Raw genomic sequence first — 23,697 nt, 5'->3', positions numbered from 1 at the left:
TGAAGTAGGCTGGGTCCATACTCAAAATTCTTACAGGGATCGACAAGAAATATTCAGAGATAATATTCCCCATGGCCGAGGTATCTGGAGCCAAGAAACAAAGTATCAAATTAAAGGAAAGTTCATTCAAGACAAAAATGCGAACCGTTTTCTTCCAGAGGGCAGTGAATCTGAGGAATTAATTAATGGCTATGAAAGCTAGAGATCAGAACTTTAAATATAGGGATTTGGGCGAATGTGGCCGAGATAAACAATCAAACCAGATCAAACCTAATATCATAACTGGCACATGTGGTCAAATGGCCTTTCACTGCAATTTCATATGTGCTTTATCGTTTATAATGAAAATAGCAACAGAGAGCAAAAAAAAGTACAAATTGAGAGGTATAAAGCGAAAGAAAAAGCATTTATTTCTCTTTCCGCTGATTTTTTTATCTTCACCACTGATTAAGAGTGTATGATTACAGATTTTGTCCTTCCAGATAGAATATAGTGGTTAAGTTACTAAATTAGTAGCAAGATTTCCAGACCATTGAATTGCACCACAGAAGCTGAAGAATTTAAAAATTGTAATTAAATAAATCCCAAATTTATGTTATACTCTGCTATATATTCATGCTAAACTACAAGGTTGGTGTAAAAGCCCATCTGATGCAGCATCTTCCAGGTAAGGAAATCTGCCATCCTTACCTGGCCTACATATTATGTCACTCAAAACCGAAATCGATTAAATCGTAACTGTTTCCGGTGCATGGGTAATTAGGGAATGATGATACTAGTACTAGTAATGTTCGCAACTATGAACAAATACTTTAGAATATCAGGACGAGCAAATTGTCCAACCCGCTCATGCTTCTGAGGTCCTATGTGGCAACTCTTTACATACCTTGGATCGTGGGGCCCGCGGCTGGGCCCTGGGTCGGCGCCACGAATGCACCCGTAGAGGACCCGGCAGCGTTACTGGACGATGACGGACACGTGGAGTGAGGACACCGCTGCTGAGGGAAGGAACAGTGGAGGACCGGCGTGGGGAGACCTCCGTGAGGGAGGGAGAAGAGCAGTGGGATCCGGCGTGGTGGGGGACAGCCGTGGGGGGGGGGGGGGGGGGGGGAAAGAAAGAACAAAGAGGGAACTGGCGCGGGGGGCACGGGGGAATTTGTAACTTTGTAAGCCCCTGGCAAGGTATGCAAGCAAAGACTTTCACTGACTTCTCACATGTGACAATAAAGCATTCAATTCAAGGACATGTGTCGGAAGACTGGAGGGTGGCAAATGTTGTGCCTCTATTCAGGGAGAGCTGCAGGGGAAATACTGGGAACTATAGGCCAGTGAGCCTGTAGTTGGAAAGTTACTAGAGAGTATTGATGGATAGGATATACAGGCATTTAGACAAACAAGGGCTGATTAGGGATAGTCAGCATTGGTTTGTACATTGCTCTCCATAATGTTTGGGACAAAGACCCGTCATTTATTTATTTGCCTCTGTACTCCACAATTTGAGATTTGTAATAGAAAATAATCACATGTCGTTAAAGTGCACATTGTCAGATTTTATTAAAGGCCATTTTTATACATTTTGGTTTCACCATGTAGAAATTACAGCAGTGTTTATACATAGTCCCCCCATTTCAGGGCACCATAATGTTTGGGACACATGGGTTCACAGGCATTTGTAATTGCTCAGGTGTATTTAATTGCCTCCTTAATGCAGATAGAAGAGAGCTCTCAGCACCTAGTCTTTCCTCCAGTCTTTCCATCACCTTTGAAAACATTTATTGCTGTTTATCAACATGAGGACCAAAGTTGTGCAAAAACGAAAGTCAAAGAAGCCATTATGAGACTGAGAAACAAGAATAAAACTGTTAGATGTATCAGCCAAACATTAGGCTTATCAAAATCAACTGGAACATCATTAAGAAGAGAGCACTGGTGAGCTTACTAATCGCAAAGGGACTGGCAAGCCAAGGAAGACCTCCACAGCTGATGAAAGAAGAATTCTCTCTATAATAAAGAAAAATCCCCAAACACCTTTCTGACAGATCAGAAACACTCTTCAGGAGTCAGGTGTGGATTTGTCAATGACCACTGTCCACAGAAGGCTTCATGAACAGAAATACAGAGGCTACACTGCAGGATGCAAACCACTGGTTAGCCACAAAAATAGGATGGCCAGGTTATAGTTTGCCAAAAAGTACTTCAAAGAGCAATCACAGTTCTGGAAAGAGGTCTTGTGGACAGATGAGACGAAGATTAACATATCAGAGTGATGGCAAGAGCAACATGTGGAGGAGAGAAGGAACTGCCCAAGATCCAAAGCATACCACCTCATCTATGAAACAGTGGTGGGGATGTTATGGCCTGGGCATGTATGGCTGCTGAAGGTACTGGCTCAATTATCTTCATTGATGATACAACTGCTGATGGTAGCTATAATGAATTCTGAAGTGTATAGACACATACTATCTGCTCAAGTTCAAACAAATGCCTTAAAACCTTATTGGCCGGCGGTTCATTCTACATCAAGGCATTGATCCCAAACATGCTGCTGAAGCAACAAATGAGTTTTTCAAAGTTAAAAAACAATCAATTCTTGAGTGGTCGTCAATCACCCGATCTGAACCCAATTGAGCACGCCTTTTATATACAGAAGAGAAAATTGAATGGTACTAGCCCCCAAAACAAGCATAGGCTAAAGATGGCTGCAATACATGCCTGGCAGAGCATCACCAGAGAAGACACCCAGCAACTGGTGATGTCCATGAATCGCAGACTTCAAGCAGCCATTGCAAGCAAAGGATATACAACAAAATACTAAACATGACTACTTTCATTTACACGACACTGTTGTGTCCCAAACATTATGGTACACTGAAATGGGGGGGGGGGGGGGGGGGGGGGGGGGGGGGGGGGGGGGGGGGGGAACTATGTATAAACACAGCTGTAATTTCTACATGATGAAAGCAAAATGTATAAAAATGGCCTTTATTAAAATCTGACAATGTGCACTTTAACCACATAAGGTTTTTTTCTATTACAAATCTCAAATTGTGGAGTACAGAGGCAAATAAATAAATGATGTGTCTTTGTCACAAACATTGTGGAGGGCACTGTACGTGAGAGGTCGTGGCTCACAAATCTGATTGAGTTTTTTGAAGACGTGTCCAAAAAGATCAATGAGGGCAGAGCTGTAGATTTTGTATATATGGACCAGCAAAGTATTTGACAAGTTTCCGCATGGTAGGCTGCTCTGGAAGGTTAGATCGCATGGGATCCAAGGAGAGATAGATGAATGGATAGAAAATTGGCTTCATGGAAAGAAGCAGAGGATGATAGTGGAAGGTTACTTCTTGGACTGGAGGCCTATGACTAGTGGTGTGCCTCAGGGTTTGCTGCTGGGCCAGTTACTGTTTGTCATCCTTGAAGGTGGTCAAAAAAGCATTTGGCTCATTGCTCTTCATCAAACGGAGTATCGAGTATAGAAGTTGGGAGGTAATGTTGTGGTTGTATAAGACGTTGGTGAGGCCGCAATTAGAGTATTGTGTTCAATTCTGTGCACCATGTTATAGAAAATATGTTGTTAAGTTGGAAAGGGTACAGAAAAGATTTACAAGGATGTTGCCAGGGCTAGAGGGTCTGAGCTATAGGGAGAGGTTGAGTAAGATAGAGGACTCTTTTCCTTGGAGAGCAAGAGGATGAGGGGTGATCTTATTGAGGTGTATAAAAGCATGAGGGGAATAGATCGGGTAGATGCACAGTCTCTTGCCCAGAGTGAGTGAATCGAGGACCAGGGGACATGGGTTTAATGTGAAGGGGAAAAGATTTAATAGGAATTTGAGGATTAACTTTCTCACAAAGGGTGTACGGAACAAGCTGCCAGAGGTAGTTGAAACAGGGATTATTATCCCAAAAATTACGAAACGGTTAGACAGGTACATGGATAGGATAGGTTTGGAGGGGTATGGACCAAACGTAGGCAGGTGGGACTAGTATAGCTGGGACGTGTTGGCCGGTGTGGGCAAGTTAGGCCGAAGGGAGTTTACACACGGTATCACTCTATGACTATGCAAAACAAAGAATTTCACTGAGACTTGTCACATGTGACAATAAAGTATTAATTTATAAAGTATTCATTCTTTCATTCTTGCATTCCAGCCACTCTCAGTCACTTCTGCGCTTTAATCGCTACCCCAGCTTCCCCTTCCCCAGAAATTAGGGATTGTAACACGCAGTCCTACTAATCAATATGTTTCCCCAATTTGCTATTTGCCAAATCATGTTTGCAGAGCCTTAGCTGGGAAGAGGGCTCCATTCATGGTCAGTATGGATACAATAAAACCTAATGGGCTTAGGTGTCAATTTCTTTGATTCCCCGATTACAATAATGCAGTTGACTGGCTAGCATTTTCAAAGGTGTATGGCACTGACAAACTGCTGTGCAATGTGGGAAATATTTAATTCTCCAGACACACTACACCACATCATGGTCAGCACAAAATACAAACTAAAAAATATACTTGAAAGCCCCAATGCTTCTGCCATACTGCAAACCAACCACCAAGCAGGAACTGAAACCACATCCCCACATGCACTGGATCTCACCAGATAATATGGCAGTTTTCAATAAAAGTAACATGACAACAGGACCCAATGTCATTCATACGTAAATCTGATAGCTACTTCCAGAAACATGGAATTGAGTGCATTAATCAGGAAGCTGTGCTTTCAATGGAGCAGCCATGCAACACTTAGAGAAAGGATTACCTCACCAAGTGCTTTACCAACAAAATACCCAATGCAACAAAATTATTGAACTTAAATATTCCACTGAATAAAGTAGATAACAGCAGTAAGCTTGTACTAACAGAGGATGATAAATATCTGGAACAATCTGCTCGCGTTCGAGGAACGCATAACTTTTAAAAAGCATTTCAACAAATACTTAGATGGGAATTATGTAGAGGAATACAGGCCTAATACAGGTATAAGGGTTTTAGACAATAGGTGCAGGAGTGTGCCATTCGGCCCTTCGAGCCAGCACCGCCATTCAATGTGATCAGGGCTGATCATCCAGAATCAGTACCCCGTTCTGCTTTCTCCCGAGATTCCTCGATTCCGTTAGCCCTAAGAACTAAATCTAACTCTTGAGAGCATCCAGTGAATTGGCCTCCACTGCCTTCTGAGGCAGCGAATTCCACAGATTCACAACCCTGTGTGTGAAAACGTTTTTTCTCATCTCAGTTCTAAATGGCTTACCCCTTATTCTTAAACTGTGGCCCCTGGTTCTGGACTCCCCCAACACCGGGAACATGTTTCCTGCCTCTAGCATGTCCAAAACCTTAATAATCTTGTTTCAATAAGATCCCCTCCTTTAGAAGAAGCAATGAACATTAAAGCTGATTCACAAAAATTAATATCATACTTTTATAATAATATATTAAATAGAGAATCACCCTCAACAGAAGCACTAAGGGAAGATTGGGAAATGAGCTAATGATAAAGATCTCGAAGGATAGATGGGAAAAGTATTTGATGAATACACATAACTGTTCTATTAATGCAAGACATAATTTAATTCAATTCAAATTATTACATAGACTACATTATTCAAAAACGAGGTTGAATAAATTTTATCCAAACGTCTCTCCCAGATGCGATAAATGTTTGTTTCAAAACGCTAATATAACACATTCATTTGTAGGATGTACAAAGTTGAATACATTTTGGAGTGATATATTTGATATATTTACAAAGCTTTTCAAGTCAAGAATAGAACCCAAAAAGGAATGTATTATATTTGGAATAATAGGAGAAGATACCAATTTAAATAAAGACCAAAATGTTTTTTTTAATTATGGGTTAATAATTGGAAAGAAATTGATACTTAAATTTTGGAAAAATGCAACCATACCAACTGTTAAAATGTGGATTAAGAATATGATGGACATAGCTCGCCTTGAAGAAATGAGACTCCGACTAATAGATAAATATGATCAATTCTTAAGGAGTTGCTCCTTTCATCGACTTTTTGGAATTATGTGATGCAGCGGTACCGTAAAGATTGCTGATTTCAGTTCATGACGTGGATAGATATACATCTCCGAATACAGATTTGAAAAATTCTCTTTTAAGGGGCCTTCTCTTCTATTTATACTTTCCACTTTTTATTTTTTTAAATTTTTTATATACACACTTCACGTTTTTCTACTCTCTACCATCTATTTTTCCCACTTCTTCCTCTTTCTATTGTTTTCTTTTTCCTGTCTTACTTACTTCCTTCTCATAACATAAAACTAGAGGTTGTACATAGAATGGATTACAGTATGACATAGTTGGCACCTAAAATTAGGTTCCACTGTACTGTTTTGTACTGTATTAACTTCTAATAAAATAAACCAAAAAAAAAAAAAAAGATTCCCTCTCATCCTTCTAAATTCCAGAGTATACAAGCCCAGCCACTACATTCTATCAACATATGACAGTCCCGCCATCCCGGGAATTAACCTTGTGAACCTACGCTGCACTCCCTCAATAGCAAGATTGTCCTTCCTCAAATTTGCAGACCAAAACGGCACACAATACTCCAGGTGTGGTCTCACTAGGATCCTGTACAACTGCAGAAGGACCTCTTTGCTCTTATACTCAACTTGTTATGAAGGACAACATGCCATTCGCTTTCTTCACTGCCATGCTTACTTTCAGTGACTGATCACAAGGACCCCCAGATCTTGTACTATATATAGACATTATGCTCAGCATGAACATGGTGGGCTAAATAGTCCTTTGTGTGCTGTATGTCCTTATGATTCTCTATTCTTAAAGGTGTGATAATTCTTAACTACTGCTCATAATCTCTCAGTGAATTTCAAAGTGCAGACACTCATTTGTCGAGGTTTTCTCTTTTTTCCTGCCCAAAATAATATGCTTTTTATTCTGTTCGTATTTTTCTTTAGTCCAATATTTCTTTCACGGACATTGGTATCAACTATTTTAAGCAGATAACTGGACTGAAACTGGAACTGACCTCATGATATCTGCACTATCCCAGTAGACTCAGAACACAGCAGACTTCCTTAAATTTCCTGAGTTCTTAATCCAAATGAGGCTGCCTTCAACACAATTTGGGAAAATATGCTGGTAAGATATCAGTAAAGCAACCTTTCAGAATTTAATTTAGTTGGTTTAATTTAATTTATTTTCTTTATTTTTTGTTAAATTGTAATACCTTTGACAGGTTTGAGAATTTTTGAATATTTAATGACAGACATTCAAGCAACAGCAGCATTGACATTCGCTAAGCCCGAGGGTAGGCTGCATAAGCTGTCAGAGCTATTATAGAAGGAGAGCTGGCTGTGCACTCAGAGGAACCCTGCACAACACTGAACCTCAATCAGCTGGAAGCCAGCTACTCAGACAAAGTTGCACAATGTACCACAATGCATTATATAGTGCAGTCCAAATGCAGATGAGGGTGGGTCACCATAAGTATCGAACAGGAATTACCAACCACTACTGAGGGTGGTGGGTATCCCAGTCAGAGGAATGTCCAGTTAACCAAATTTCTGCACCAGATTTGAAATAAATTCAAATATTGTGAAATTTTCCACTTCAAAAAATAAATAATTTTATGCAAGCTTCATGTATTTTTAAATATATATTTTTAAATAGAAACCAGGGACAATATTTTGCCCCATGGTCTTCAGTCATCAAAACTGAGCAGCTTAATAGCTCATGCCAAATTTGTATTTCTCTTACAATTTGATTAGAGGTTGATATACACAATCTTAAAACAGCATGGCATCTGGAGACCTGGTATTTGCATCACAGAATTCTAGAGCAAACAGATGTACAAATCACTTGGGGTTGTTCAAAACCCAATTCCCAGCATAAGTTTTCAATTTAGGGCCTGTAGTGAAGGATGAGTCATCAAACACCATGTGGAGGAATTCTCTTGATTAGACAAAATTCATAAGAGATTTCATGCAAGTAATGCAATAGACATCCGAGTTACACTGCAAGATTAGGAGCAGATGTTCACTATTTTTGGGCAGGAAATGATGCTCAGGGTATGATATCATTTTAATACCTTGCAGACTGAACATATACACACAATAAATAAAACCAAAACTTAGATATATTTGCAAAGAGTTATTTTCTGACAGTGTCGGGTGGTATCAGTGAGAAATTAGAGATCCCAGATTAATTTAAAAATGAGTCAGGAGTGTTTTATTGTCATACGTCCCAAAACCTTCTTCCCAATGGCAGGAGTAAAATGAGAGCATGGCCAGAGTGGTGTGGGTCTCTGATGACGCTGGCTGCCTTTGAGGCAGCAACTCCTATAGATCCTTTCAATGGTGGGGAGGTCAGTACCCGTGATGGACTGGGCAGTGTTCATCACTTTCTACAATCTTCTGCCGCTACTCTTTGTTGTATATCAATGATTAGGATAAAGGCTTTGTGGTCAAGTTTGCAGATGATATGAATATAGTTGGAGGGGCAGGGAGTGCAGAGAAATCAGTGACTCTTGGAAGAGTGGACAAAAAAGTAGCAAATAGATTACAGTGTAGCAAAGAGTCATCCATTTTGGTAGTAGGAATAAAGGCATAAACTATTTTTTTTAAATGGGGAGAGAATTCAGAAATCGGAGATGCAAAGGGATTTGGGAGTATTTTGCAGCATTCCCAAAAAGTTAATTTGTGAGTCACATCGGTATCAAGGCAAAAGCAACGCTAGCATTTAGTTCAAGAGGACTAGAATACAAAAACAGGGATGTAACGCTGAAGTTTTATAAGGCTCTGCTCAGCCAGCATTTGGAGCATTGTGAGCATTTTTGGGTCCCATATCCGCGGAAAGATGTGCTGTCGCTGGAGAGGGTCTTGAGGAGGTTTACAAGAATGACCCCAGGAATGAGTGGGTTAGCATATGATGAGTGTTTGACAGCACCAAGCCTCTACTTACGGGAGTTCAGAAGGATAAGGAGGGACGTCATTGAAACTTACCAAATAGTGAAAGGCCTGGATAGAGTGGATGTGGAGAGGATGTTTCCACTTAGTGGGAGAATAAGACCTGGGCTTGAGATCATAACCTCAGAATAAAATGACATTCCTTTAGGAAGGAGAAGAGGAGGAATCTATGGAAATCATTGCCATAGAACGCTGTGGAGGCCATCAATAGATATTTAAGGCAGAGATAAATAGATTCTTGATTGGTAGGGGGTTATGGGGAGAAGGCAGGAGAATGTGGTTAAGTGGGGAAGATGGATCAGCCATGATTGATTGAATGGCGGAGTAGATTTGATGGGCCTAATGGCCTAACTCGGCTCCTATCACCTACAAAAAACATGACCAGACATATCATTAGGTTCAGATGCTTTGAGGGATCACCCTCCTGATAGATCGTCTGATGTCAGCCACTGTTACAGATTGTAATCCCATCGGGGGGGCTGTGGGCGCCCAGGCTATCCCTACCCTGTCATCTTCTACTTGTTGGCTGACTCATCGATTTCAGCAAGATAGAGCGGGACAAAAATCAAGAGGTAGCAAGGTGCAAAGAGAAGAAAATGAATATCACAATTCCCTGGCACATGTGGTGACAGAATCATATAATTAAACAGCATAGAAACAACCAATAAGGCCCATCATGTCCACACTGACCATTTGACACCCTTTCGCACAAATCACTTCACATTATTCCTTTTGTCTATAGCAAGTATACATAAAATTTCTTTAGATATTCATTAATGCTGTCTAACTGTGAATGTTCTTGATCCCCCTTGGCCTTTTTAATTTCCCTTTTAAGCAGCATCTAAAAGTCTTGATAAGCATCACTAGTTCCCTGTACCTTTCAAATGCTTCCTTTTTTTCCCCTTTACCTAACTAACCTTCAATACTGTATCTATAAATCTCAGATGTAGATGGGTTGGTGAGCAAGGTTGCTGACACCAAAATCGGAAAAAGTGCAGGCAGTGAGGAAGGCTGTCAGAAGATACAGTTGGATATTAATCAAACGTGCAGAGAAATAGCATTTGGAGTTAAACCAAGCAAATGTGAGGTGTTACACCGAGGTTGAATGTAAGGAGAATACAGTTAATGGGAAGACCCCTAACAGCATTGATGTGAGCAGGGATCTTGGAGTCCAAGTTCATGGCTTACTAAAGGTGTGAGCACAAGTTGATAGATGGTAACACTAGAGGGCCTAGCTATAATGCAAGAGAGGGAAAGTTTAAAAGGTGATGTGCCAGGCAAGCTTTTTTTTTTAAAATCCTTTAAAAAAAAAAAATAAAGACAGAGGATAGTCAGGGCCTGGAACACACTGCCAGGAGTGGTGGAGGCAGATACAATAGTGGCATTTAAGAGACTTTTAGATTGGCACATGGAAGCGCAGGGAATAGAGGGATTATGGATCATGGGCAGGCAAATTAGATATTCAGCTGGGCATCATGTTCAGCACAGATATTGTGGGCCAAAGGGCCTATTCCTGGGCTGCATTGTTCTACCCCTTCAAGTTGGTCTTCAATTCTTGCTATTTCTCATTTTCATCATGGTGGGCTGATCCAGAAGATTAAGGTGCGTGGTGATTTGATAGTATTGATTTATAATTAATTTACCCATAGAAGACAGAAAGTGTAGGAAAGAACTGCAGATACTGGTTTAAATCAAAGGTAGACACAAAATGCTGGAGCAACTCAGCAGGACAGGCAGCATCGGTGGACAGAAGGAATGTGTGACGTTTCGGGTCGAGACCCTTCTTCAGACTGAGTGAAGCCAGAGCATTGTGGTGGAAGGGTGATATTCTGGATGGTGGCCCGTGATCAGTGGCATACCTGTTCCTGTGCAATATGTTCTATGTATGCTTCTCACTGGCCTGCAAGTAGATGCTCCCAATATACCTTTGCCAGTTCCTCCCTAATGTTACTAAAATTGGTCTTCCCCAATTACTGGTCTGTACATATCTTTTCAATAACCACTTTAAAATATGCAGAGTTACAGAACCAGCTGTATATTTTAAAGTGGTTATGGAATGATCTCCCACTGACACTTCCTTTACTTGACCAGCTACTTTCCCACAGATCAGGTCGCATCGTCATGCTCCTAAAAGTCCCTGGACATGTTTTGTTTTTTTAATTGTCCCCGAGCCTTTAACGCTACGGAAATCCTAGTTAATATTTGGCAAATTGTAATCCCTCACTACAATAACCCCATTTTTTATTATGTGCCTCTGCTATCTGCCTACATATCTGTTCCGCCATCTCCTGTTGACTGTTGGGAGGTCTGTAATGCAGCTCCAGCTAATTGACAACATCCATTTTGTTAATGATTCCTATCCATATAGCCTCATTTGAGGAACTTTCAGAGATATCCTCCCTGTCCCTTCAGAATCAAAAGGTTTTCTGTTTAAACTCCACATTGGGACTGGCATTTCTGTATGGCTTTTTCGCAAATTAATAATTTTACAGCCTAATCAAACAGCGTATTCTCGCAGTGCCAACTGCTCTGTTCAACATTCCTCCTTCAAATACCACAAAAATAGATTAATAGGTCATTCACTGGGTGGTGGTTGTGGGTGCAACCTCCTGTGCACATGTAATTAATTGTTTACTAAATCACAACACTTCAAACTAATTAATTCTGGTAACAGCTTTATACAGTGCATAAAGATTTAATAAACTACTTCAGTTAATAAAATTAATATTTCTCTAGTGTTTAGAAGTACATAAAAATTTGGTTGGCATTTGCAGTTAAATTCTTTCTGGTTTCATAACCAACAACAGTTGTTCACGAAAGTATTTTTACTCTTTGGCAGGCTCGATCAGATAAAATGGCCCAGAGAATGATTACAATAATAACAATTCTAAATAAATTCATTTAAATAATAATTCTAATGAGATTAATCTGAAAGGGAATTAAAAAGGGAATAAATTCAAAATTGATGATAATCCAAAAAACAGAATAATTCTTCAAAGTACATGAAGTATATGAAGTATGCAGTATATGAAAATCTTTCAGGAATCCACTAGAAAACATTAACTGGTCTTTTTTATCCCACAAACAATGACAAATATTTTTTATAAAGTTCTAGGTTCCGTCCCTTGCACACAATGCCTTAATGGCTGCATGCAAGTTCATGTGGAAATTCTACAATTGTTAATCAGAAATTTGATGCGGCAGTTTCTGCTCTTTACCCATATTTTACAAGTTATAAGAAAAGGGTCCTGGACTCCATGCCACTGGATCCCGACCCAGATCTGTCAAGGACCGAGTGGTGGCTGTCTGTGCACAAGTCTCCCCACGTTAAACAAAGTCATGCACTGGCGTCCTCCAACCATGGAGACACCCATGGTCAGCCTAAGAACTACAAAACCAGACAGATCTTGCAGATTTGTACAAAGTATAATATCAATCAGGAAGCTAGTGCAGAACAGAATTTCCTGGAACACAATTAGTAAAGTCTTATTTTGACAAATACTCCTTACCACATTAAAAGTAAAATAGTGTAACAGCTGCCCCAAGTGCAATGGTTTTCAACCTGTTTGCAAATGTGAGCCATACCTGCTGATCAAAATGATATGGCCACACCCATATAACTTCTGTATCAATTTAAAAATATCATATGGATGTCACAGTTGACAATGTGATGATTAGCCATATGTTCCTCATGAATTGAGATCAACTGAATTAGAAATATTTTGGCAGAGCAGCACAATATGAAAGAGAGAAAATAAAATGTAATTTTTAGATGTTATACTTTACAATGTTAACATGCCTGCCGACACTTGTTGCCGCAGCTCATGACAGATGCGACACAAAATAGTTAAAACAATCCTTTGCCTACTTGGAGGACAAAGCATAAAACAGTACTGCATAGGAACAGACCATGTGGTCCATGTCTATGCCAAACATGATACCAAATTAAACCAGTGTCCTCTGTCTGCATGTGCTCCATCTCTCTCCATCCCCCATAAATTTATGTGCCTATCCAAAAACCTCATGAATGCCATTATCCTATCTGCTTCTACCATCACCCCTGGCAGCGCAATACACACACCTACCACACAATGTAAAAAAAAATGCCCACACATCTCCTTTAAACTTCCTCCCTCTCCCACTTTAAACCCATGGGCTCATTTGGCAATTCTCCACTCTGGGGAAAAGATTCCATCTACCCCTACACCTCTCCTAATTTTATAAATTTCTACCAGGACTTGCCTCAGCCTCCAACAGCCCTGAGAAAATAACCCGTTTGTTCAACCTCTCCTTGCAGCTAATACCCTCTACTACAGGAAACATCTTATCTGCACCTTCTCCAAATCTTCACATATTTCCTGCAAAAGGGCAACCAGAACTGCACATAATACCCCATTGGCAGCCTAAACAAAGTTTTACAAAGCTACCACATGGCCTCCTGATTCTTACTCTCAAGTCCAGCTTAATGGAAACATAACATAAGCCTTCTTTATCATTATCTAATTAAGGTCATCAGCAACAAGAGGAGAAATAGGCTATTCGGCCCATCAAGTCTACTCTGCCATTCAATCATGGCTGATCTATCTCTCCCTCCTAACCCCATTCTCCTGCCTTCTCCCCATAACCTCTGGCACTACAATTGTGTCTGTACTATCAGGAACCCCTACCAGGAACCCCATCTGTACATCAATACTGTTAAAGGTCCTGCCATTAATTGTATACTTTCCCCATACATTGTAAAACCTTTCACTCACCTGGATTAAACCCCATCTGCCATTTCTCCGCCCATATCTGTAACCGATCTACATCCTCTATCCTTTGACTGCCTTTTTAACCAACTGCAACTCAGCAAATATTTGTAGAACCAGCAAGCTTACTAACCAACTAATTTACATTTTGTCATACAACATAAACAACAGAAGTCCCAGCACTGAACATCACCAGTCACAGAACCCCAGCCAGAATAAAGCTCTTTCACCTCAACTCCGCGTCTTCTAAGAGTCAGCCAGTTCAGAATCCAAATGACCAAATCACCATGGACCCCATGCATCTTAATCTTCTGGATAAGCCTACCTAGAGGGACCTTGTCAATGCCTCACTAAAATCCATGCAGACAACATCTATTGCGTTACATCAGTCACCTTCCTCACTTCCTCAAAAAACTCAATCAAGTTTCTAAGATACGAACTGTCCTACTGAGCCATACTGCTGCCCCTTGTTAGCGTATACTCTTCCAAATGGAGTAAATATTATCCCTAAGAATCTTCTCCAGTAGCTTCCTTACTTGTGATGAGAAACCCACCGGCCTATAATTTCCTGGATTATCCCCATTTCCCCCAACTGAAACAATGGAATCACACTGGCTGCTCTCAAGTACTCTACAGGACCTTGCCTGTAGAGAGGGGATACAAAGATCTTCATCATCAGTAGTCTCCCCTCCAGCCTCTCTCAATACCTGGGATGGATCCTACCAGGCCCGGGGGCATAACCAACTTAATGCTCTTCAAGAGACCCAACATTTTCTTGATCTTAGAATGTCCTAGCATATTAGTATACCAACACTAATCTTACACACAAAATTCAAAGTGTGGTCTCACCAAGCCACTGTACAACTGCAGGAAGATATCCCTTCTCCTGTACTCAAATCCACCTACTAACTATGTATGTCAACATGTCCATTACCTTCTTAACCACCTGCTGCAGCTGCATGCTTTCTTTCTTTAATTGATGTACAAGGACACCAAGATTTGGTGCACCTTTCCTTCCCGTTATATTCCAATTTTTGCCCAAGTAGATAACCTCATTATGTATGTGTTTACTACAGCATTCAACTCGTTCAAAGCACAATGGAAGCCTTTTGAATCCTCTCCATATAACCATATAATGGCAGATGGGGTTTAATCCGGGTGAATGAGAGGTTTTACAATGTATGGGGAAAGTATACAATTAATGGCAGGACCTTTAACAGTATTGATGTACAGATGGGGTTCCTGGTAGGGGTTCCTGATAGTAGAGACACAATTGTAGTGTCAGAGGTTATGGGGAGAAGGCAGGAGAATGGGGTTAAGAGGGAGAGATAGATCAGCCACATTCACTTTGCTTTGTTTTCAAACTAGGAGATTAGTACATTTAATTACATAGTCTAAAATTATTATATATTCTAAATAGATATCAGGTGTACATATATACTACGTGCTCAATCATAAATTTACCATAATCCACCATTTTCATTCTCTACACTGTACTATTCATGCACTCAAATGGAAAGAGGCCTATATTATTACTCAGCCAAATAATACAATTATTGATACTCAGGTACTCTAGACAACTAGATGGACTGATCATAATGGTTAATCGGCCCATCCAGATCATAATGGTTAATCAGCCCATCCATCCTAACTTATCCAGATTCAGCCAGACTTCAATTGAATTAAATGTGAAAACTACACAAATAACCCTACACTACTATTTCACTATAGATATCAGATGAAGAATTAAGCCCTCTAGCACATCGATTCACTTTTATTTTTTTTAATGGATGACTTTGAAGTGGATGGATGAGGAAACCTGTTCTTCCTCAATTAACAAACCCACTCCACTCTGGTCACTCCTAATTCCCCAGTTCCCAACAGCTGGGCTTAAATCTGAGTCTCTGAGGCAATTCTATTCATTTTAAAAACTGAATTGAGATGGAAACATGCTTAAAAATACACCATTGATAATGATCTTTTGGATAAAGTTAAAATTGTGCAAAGCCAAACTAAACGGATGAGACATGCTAATGGTACATTAACCACAGATTCTTCATCATCCACCTATTATAATAACAAGCTGATTTTCATATATTCTCATCACCACCCATTATCCATCAAAAACATTTCATACAATCACTTACCAATGGTCCCTTTCCCAAAATTATTTAATGCAGTCTATTAAATCTGTGCATTCAGCTGGACAATCTGCAGGGGATGACACAACCCTTTTGCTTCATGCATTGCCACACCCATTCTAATACAGCTGCATTCCCACTCCTCCAAAGACACAACAGAACAGCACAACAATAGAAGACAGTGGGGCGAAAAAACTATTAGCAAGCATAAAATGTACAGTATTATAGATGTATCATAGATGTTTTAAAAAAAAAAGTCCATTGCCCCAGACACCATCATTTACATACAAATGAAATTTCAAAGAAGATTAAACTACATGGTGACAGGTTCACTCAATCACAACAGAACACACCCTCATAATGCAAAATGCCCCGGGCAATAAAATTAAAACTATGAAAGTTTTGGTTTTAATTTTACCTGAACGTGCTGTCTTATTATTCTGAGGTCGCTCCCTCAGTAGTTGAGGCTTTTATTCTTGTGTTTTTCCTTTTTCTTTTTTTTTTGACGGGGGGGGGGGGGGGGGGGGTCTACAAAGATCACTCCTTTAAAACAGAGAGGGTATTATATTCAGGGAGAGAGAGAAAGAGAGAGGGGGGGGGAAGGAAAGGAAGATATTGTGAGCGAGAGACAAGTCAGTGGTGCAAAGTTAGTCAGTGGGAGGGGCGGCGGCGACAACCTAACCTGATCAACGGCCGCCGCGCGCGCACGCCTTCTCCCGCCTCCGGCTCCCCGCCTGACTGACAGCCGCCGCGACCAATCGCGCCCGGGGACAGCGCCCAGCGCCACCCTCCCGTCCAATCGACGCGCGGTAGGCGGGACTTCCTCTAACAAGTTGCGTTGACGCGACAGACGCCAACCTCCTCCCCCCAAATGGCTGCTGAGGGGATTTTTTTCTCTTCCAATTATCTTAACCCCCCCCCCCCTTTCCTCTCTCTTATGTCATGTTTTAACGTCGATTGTCGTATGAAAGTCGACTTACGGTTTTGCTTTTTTTTTTTGCCGATTGGAAATTCTTTCTACGGTGATTTTATTTCATTTTTCTCATCCCACTTAACTTTGGTCACAAATGCCTCGACTCCCTTCGCGTCTACCAAACTTGCCTTCAGCCCGGCGACCGCCAGGGAATCTTGGCCTCAACCTAATATGGTTACGCTGGACGTGATCGGCACGGCGGCCGACCAATTGCTTGCTGCGTCAGGCTGTCGTGAGGGCGGGATTGTGAGGTGGCGCAGCCAATTGCGTGCGAGGGTCTGGCGGCTGGCGGGGCGGGGCGGGTCCGGCGCTGGAGCACTCAAGCTCAAGCTGTCAATCATCCCCGGGCCACTGGCAAAGCGACCTCTGCAAATCCACTCACTCTGCACAGCGGAAAACCCAGGCTTACTTGATGCTGCCCCACGATACGTACAATTACTTAAAGGAAAAAAAACCCTATACTGCCAGCACATCCGTCCACTCTGCATAACGGAAAACGCAGGCTTACTGCTGGTGCTCCACATTATGTTAATTACTTAAATGAATAAGCTCTAGGGGCTAGTGGAATCAAGGGATATGGGGAGAAGGCAGGCACGGGTTATTGGTGGGGACGATCAGCCTTGATCGCAATGAATGGCGGTGTTGGCTCGAAGGGCCGAATGGCATCCTCCTGCACCTATTTTCTATGTAAAACAAAACCCTGTACTGCCAGCACTTCCGTCCACTGCATAGAGGTGAAACCAGGCTCAATGTTACAATAGGCAATAGGTGCAGGAGTAGGCCATTCAGCCCTTCGAGCCAGCACCGCCATTCAATGTGATCATGGCTGATCATCCCCAATAAGTACCTCCATTCCTGCCTGCCTTTGCCCCATATCCCCTGACTGGCCACCACTGCCCTCTGAGGCAAAGAATTCCACAGACTCACAACTCTCTGTGAGAAAAAGTTTCCTCGTCTCCATTCTAAAAGGCTTACCTCCAACTCTTAAACTGCGGCCCCTGGTTCTGGACTCCCCCAACATCGGGAACATGTTTCCTGCCTTTAACGTCCAAACCCTTAATAATCTCATATGTTTCAATAAGATCCCCAACTACCTAGAAAAAAACAATATTACGCTCGACGCTCCATGTTACGTACAATTCTTGATTAGAACGGCTGTCAAGGGTTATGGGGAGAAGGCAGGAAAATGGGATAAGGAAGCAGTATATCAGCCATGCTTGCATGGCAAAGTGGTCTCGATGGGCCGAATGGCCTAATTCTACTCCGGTAACTTGAACAATTACTTCAAAAAACAATACTGCCAGCACATCCATCCACTCTGCACAGCAGGAAACCAGGCCTGTTGCACACCATTACGCACAATTACTTAAAGGCCAAAAAAATACTGCCAGCACTTCCATCCACTGCACATCGGGTAACCAGGCTTGCTGTTCCATGTTCCATGCAATCACTTTAAAAATGCAATACTGCCAAGAGTCAAGAGTGTTTTATTGTCATATGTCTCGAACGGGACAATGAAATTCTTACTTGCTGCAGCACAACAGAATATGTGAACATGTACATAACAGGAAAATAAAAGTTCAATAAATAACAAATATAGTGCAAATAACTAATAATAATATATTATTTTGCAAATCACAGCTCAAGTCAAGTCAAGTCAAGAGAGTTTATTGTCATGTCCCAGCTAAGGACAATGAAATTCTTGCTTGAATGAGCTCATAGCTTATTCGTTGTGTTTATGTAATAGCCTGATGGCTGTGGAGAAGCAGCTGTTCCTGAAACTGGACGTTACAGTTTTCAGGCTCCTGTACCTTCTTCCTGGTGGCAATGGTGAGATGAGTATGTGGCCAGGATGGTGTGGGTCCTTGATGATTTTGGCTGCCTTTTTGAGGCAGCGACTATGATAGATCCCTTCGATGGTGGGAAGGCCAAAGCCGGTGATGGACTATGCTGTGTTCACAACTTTTTGTAGTCTTTTTTGCTCCTGGACGATCAAGTTGCCGAACCAGGCCACGATGCAACCAGTCAGGATGCTCTCTACCGTGCACCTGTAGAAGTTTAGGAGAATCCTCTTCGACATGCCGAATCTCCGTACATCCAGCACATTCACTCACTCTGCACGGCACAGCGCAAAATCAGGCTTGTTGTCCCATGTTACGTACAATTACTTAAAGGAAAAAAGCAATACTAACAGCACATCCATCCACTGTGCACATTGGGTGACCAGGCTAGTTGCTCCGTGTTACCTGAATTACTTTAAAAAAACAATACTGCCAGCACATCATTCTACACATCATCCTGCACAGCATATCCAGCGAGCAATTCCCAGCGCATCCACCTTGTACAGTGGAAAACCAGGCTTGTTGCTGCATGTTACCTAGAATTACTTTAAAAAAAACAATACTACCAGCACAGTGGGAAACATGGCTTAGACAGAAAAAGCTGCAGTAACTCAGCGGGACAGGTAGCCTCTCTGGAGAGAAGGAATGGGAGAACCTTCTCCTGGCTTGTTGCTCCATGTTAGCTAGAATTACTTAAAGGAGAAAAGCAATACTGCCAGCACATCCACTCACTCTGCACAGCGGGAAAACCAGGCCTGTTGCTCAATGTTACTGAGTAATACTTAAAAAAACAATAATGCCAGCGCATCCACCTTGCACAGTGGGAAACCATGTTAGCTAGAATTACTTAAAAGAAAAAAACAATACTGCAACCATTTTTATCCCCCGCTTCCCATTCCCATAGCGATCTTTTCTGTCCTGGGCCTCCTCCATTGCCAGAATGGCAGCCACACTGGAAGAACAATATCTCATAAAAAGGACATAAAGAGGGAACAAGATTAGACTTTATTGCCTTCCATCACAGTGAGGACTGTGGAATCTGCTGTGGTGGATGTTTATGTTAACTTTTATCTATAGGGCTGCCAACATTGGGTGAGAGTTGAAATTGCGAGGGAGCGTAGCAACCGAGGGGGGAAGGGTGTCCCCCCCCTTGCCCGGTAGGGAGCTTTCACATTTTTCAGTTTGAAATTGTGCAATCTGGTGCATACTGTAGAGAGTATTTTAACTTACACTTGAATGCAACATTTATGCTTTAAATTGTATTATGTATGAATACGGTTAGGCTAAATTACATTTCTAATTACATTCCACAGTAGAGCCAGGCTCTGATCAACAGGTGCAGCACATGAATTACTATATTCATGTATGGAAATCAGATTATAATTCACACTATTATGCATATATATAGAGAAAAAAATAGAGAAACAAGGCAAGAGTCGGACTTCCATCACTGTTCTGCACAAATAAATCAATCAACCTTACCCTTTGACTATACAAAGAAGATGAAAATAATGCCACATATTCAATCATACATGGTTCAATGAAATTAAGATATATATGTCTCTTCCCCCCCACGCCCCCAGGAATGCGGGCCGGCCCAGGTGCTCTGTGTCCAGCTGGTGTCTGGGGGAGGTGAGGGTCAGTGACCCGGGGGCCGGGCATCAGAGATTCTCGAGCCTTAGCCCGAGATTCATCCCCGTGGCTCCGGAGGCGGCACCAACCCGGTCCGCTCTTGGCTCCGGGCTGGGGTTAAAACTGCATGGGGTGTGGACAGAGCAGCTGACGGACACAGAGCCACCGGAGGTGAGGGTGGGAGGTGGTGAGCGGTTGGGGGGGGGGGGGGGGGGGGGGGGGGATCGCCGTGTCTCACCCATCATACCACCTGCATGGGAGAAACGACACTGCTTTTTTTCCCCCCAAAATCATCCCGCGGGCCAGTAGTTTGACAGCCCTGCTTTAAACCAATCACCTCTAGTTCTTGAATCACATATCCCTGGAAAAAGATTATGCATTCACCTTATATATTCCCCTCATGGTTTTATATTTTATAAGTTCATACTTTATTTTGAACTTCCAGTACCTGTAGATTTTTGAGCGTGAGAAATTTGTGATCAGCGTGAGAGCATGAGAATTTTGTGAAATGCGTGACTCTCACGCTCAATGCGTGAGAGTTGGCAGCCCTGTATCTAGTTGTGTGTCTTGTTGCTTTTTTTAGCATGGCTGTATGGTAAATCGAATTTCACTGTACCCTAATTGGCACACGTGATAATAAAATACCTTTCAAACTTTGAAGTACTGGAGTAAATTAGCAGGTCAGGCATCATTTCTGGAGAACGTGGATAGGTGAAATTTTGGGTTGCGATCCTTCTTCAGACCTCATATTCTGCTTGGGTCATTTACAACCCAGTGGCATGAACATTGAATTCTCCAATTTTAAGTTCCCTATTTATGTCCCTACCTCTCTATCCTGTGTCGCACTCTGATGCACACCTATTTCTCCCATTATCCTGCCCCACCCATCCCTTTCCACTTTGACAGGTGATCATTTCTCCCACTAACCTGCCCCCCCGCCCCCCATTCCTCTCCACCAAAATTTCACCCTGATGTGCAGCCATTTGTCCGACTATCCTACCTGCTCCACCTATATATCTCCCTCTGGCTTTACAATTGACTCCTCCTTATTTGCTTCCCTTTTGTCCCTTTCACCTCGAGCCTTGGTCACTTACCCCATCCATCCACCAATCGAACCCTCCAAATCTGTACCTACCTACCATTTAGCAGACTTTGTCACACCCCACCCCATTTCCAACTTTCTCCCACCCCACCTCCACAATCTGGAGAAGGGTCCTGAACCAAAATGTCACGTCCATCTTCCAAGATACTGCCTGACCCCTCGTTTACGCCAGCACTTTTGTGTTCCACGCAAGATTCTTCCAACCTCTGCTGTTACTCATGTATCCAACAATATTTTATCGGCACATCATCTCTCCATCTTTCCTCCATACTTCTATTGTATTTTTTAGTTTTTCTCTTAATGAGCAATAATCCAGATGCCTCAACTAACAAGAGTTCAAATTCCACAACCTTTTGTGATATAATTGCATTTAAATTGAAGCTGGGATATGGCATATCACTACCAATTGTTCTGATTAGTTTGCTCGAATAGGTCATACAGTACAGAATTTGTTCTTTGGCCCACAGTCTCTGCCATCTCTTGACTAATCCTCTTTTCCATCAGTCGAGCCATATCTTTATCCGTCATGATGGTTCAAGTGCTTATCTAAATACTTAATACTGCATCCCTCTTGGGTGTAGTTTTCCAGGATGCAAAAAATCATCCACAAAATCCCAAAGTCTCCTAGCCTTTACCTTAAACATACATCCTCTGGATATGGATACTCTGCTCAGGAGAAAATGCTACTCATTGTCAATCCTATCTATTCCTCTTATAATATTATACACTCCAATCCGACCATCCCCCAATCTTCTCTCTATAAAAAACGAATTAAGCCTATCTGGTTTCTCCTCACTGCTGAAATTCACCATTGCAGGGAACATTGTAATCTATATCCTCTGCACACTCCCATTTGCAATCGCATCCATTTTAAAATGTGGTAACCAGAAACGCACACAGTACTTCAGCTCCAGACTAAAATAAAACAAAATTATGCCATAACCTCCCCACTCTTATGTTCTTGGCCTTTTGTAATGAAGTCAAATTCTCATATGCCTTTGTAATAGCATTGTCTATCTGTGTTGCTGCTTGCAGGAATCCTTAGACATGTGTAAGGTTCATCTGCTTCTCTGGAGACACAAATGCTGGAGAGACTCAGCGGGTGCGGCAGCATCTATGGATCGAAGGAAATAGGCAACGTTTCAGGCCGAAATATTGCCTATTTCCTTTGCTCCATAGATGCTGCCGCACCCGCTGAGTTTCTCCAGCATTTTTGCCTACCTTCGATTTTCCAGCATCTGCAGTTCCTTCTTGAACAACTGCTTCTCTGTACTCGATAGACTCCTTGCAGTCTTGTTGATCCTCCCGTAATTTTGACATTATTCTGCTCTTTCTATCAGCTCATCCCTATTAGTCTGTAGCGAAGGACTATCCTACTTTCAACATCACCAGTTTTTTTGTGTTAAATGCAAACTTAATAACCATACCTCCTATATAGAAGCAAGATAACGATCACCAATCCCTGTTGTGTAGGCTTTCAATCACAAAATAACCCTTGACCATTGCCCTCTGCTTCCTTTTATCAAGCCAGTTTCAGATTCGTTCAGTGAAAGCTCCAGCCAATGCTGAACGATCAACCTTCAGTTTCACATGGTGAAAGTGCATTGGGAGATTTTACTGCACAAAGGGCACTGCAGGAATACTAATCGATGGGTGACCACATTATCCCTTTATCTTCCAGCATCACCTTCCAGAAAAAACTGCTGAGGTAAACAATGTCCCCAGTTCATTGATTGCATCCCCACAAGTTGACTTAAGTCTACTGGTAAATTGTGTTCTTCAACTATTGCGTTGTTCGGCTATTGTCTTAATTAGACCATAAGACACAGGAGCAGAATTAGGTCGTTCGGCCTATCAAGGCTTCTCCACCGTACGATCGTGGCTGATCTTATTTTTGCCTCCCAAACCCACTCCTGCCTTCTCCCCATAACATTTGACGCCCTAAATAATCAAGACCTATCAATCTCTGTTTTAAAAATACCCAATGACTTGCAGTCTGTGGCAATGAATTCCACAGATTCACCACCCCTTGGCAAAATAAATTCCTCCTCATCTCCATTCTAACTATGTATTTTTATTCTGAGGCTGTGCCCTCTGGTCCTAAACTCTCCCACTACTGGAAACATCCACTCCACTTCCACTAGATCCAGGCCTTTCTTTATTCGGAAGTTTTCAATGAGATCCCAGCTCTCAATTCCCACACGTCATATCCACTGTCCCAATGCACCTCATATGCACACCTGATTCATCAGCTCCACAGATATCTAATTGGTCTCCGCTGCCTGCAGCGCTGGTTTTTC

At 41.9% G+C, this 23,697-nt stretch overlaps 1 protein-coding gene across 16 annotated transcripts in view; it reads right to left on the bottom strand.

The window, feature by feature from the left end:
* LOC129714874 (microtubule-associated protein 4-like) overlaps window positions 1-17,059 on the bottom strand; it is a 251,694-nt gene extending 234,635 nt beyond the window's left edge. For 4 of the 16 annotated variants that reach the window (XM_055664734.1, XM_055664736.1, XM_055664735.1 and 1 more), the window contains exons 1-2: window positions 16,830-17,059; window positions 16,268-16,392 (exon numbers count right to left, since the gene is read on the bottom strand). The gene's annotated coding sequence lies outside the window, so the exon portion shown is untranslated. Of the gene's footprint in view, window positions 1-15,855; window positions 16,053-16,267; window positions 16,393-16,829 lie in introns of those variants that run through there. The other 12 variants (XM_055664726.1, XM_055664732.1, XM_055664727.1 and 9 more) reach the window with 7 other exon arrangements.
* Between the last annotated feature and the right edge of the window lie 6,638 nt (window positions 17,060-23,697).

The sequence above is a fragment of the Leucoraja erinacea genome, chromosome 43 (genome assembly GCF_028641065.1).
Source record: "Leucoraja erinacea ecotype New England chromosome 43, Leri_hhj_1, whole genome shotgun sequence".
NCBI classification, from domain to species: domain Eukaryota; kingdom Metazoa; phylum Chordata; class Chondrichthyes; order Rajiformes; family Rajidae; genus Leucoraja; species Leucoraja erinaceus.
The sequence above is the reverse complement of the archived record's forward strand: the minus strand, read 5'-3'. Positions and strand labels throughout refer to the sequence as shown.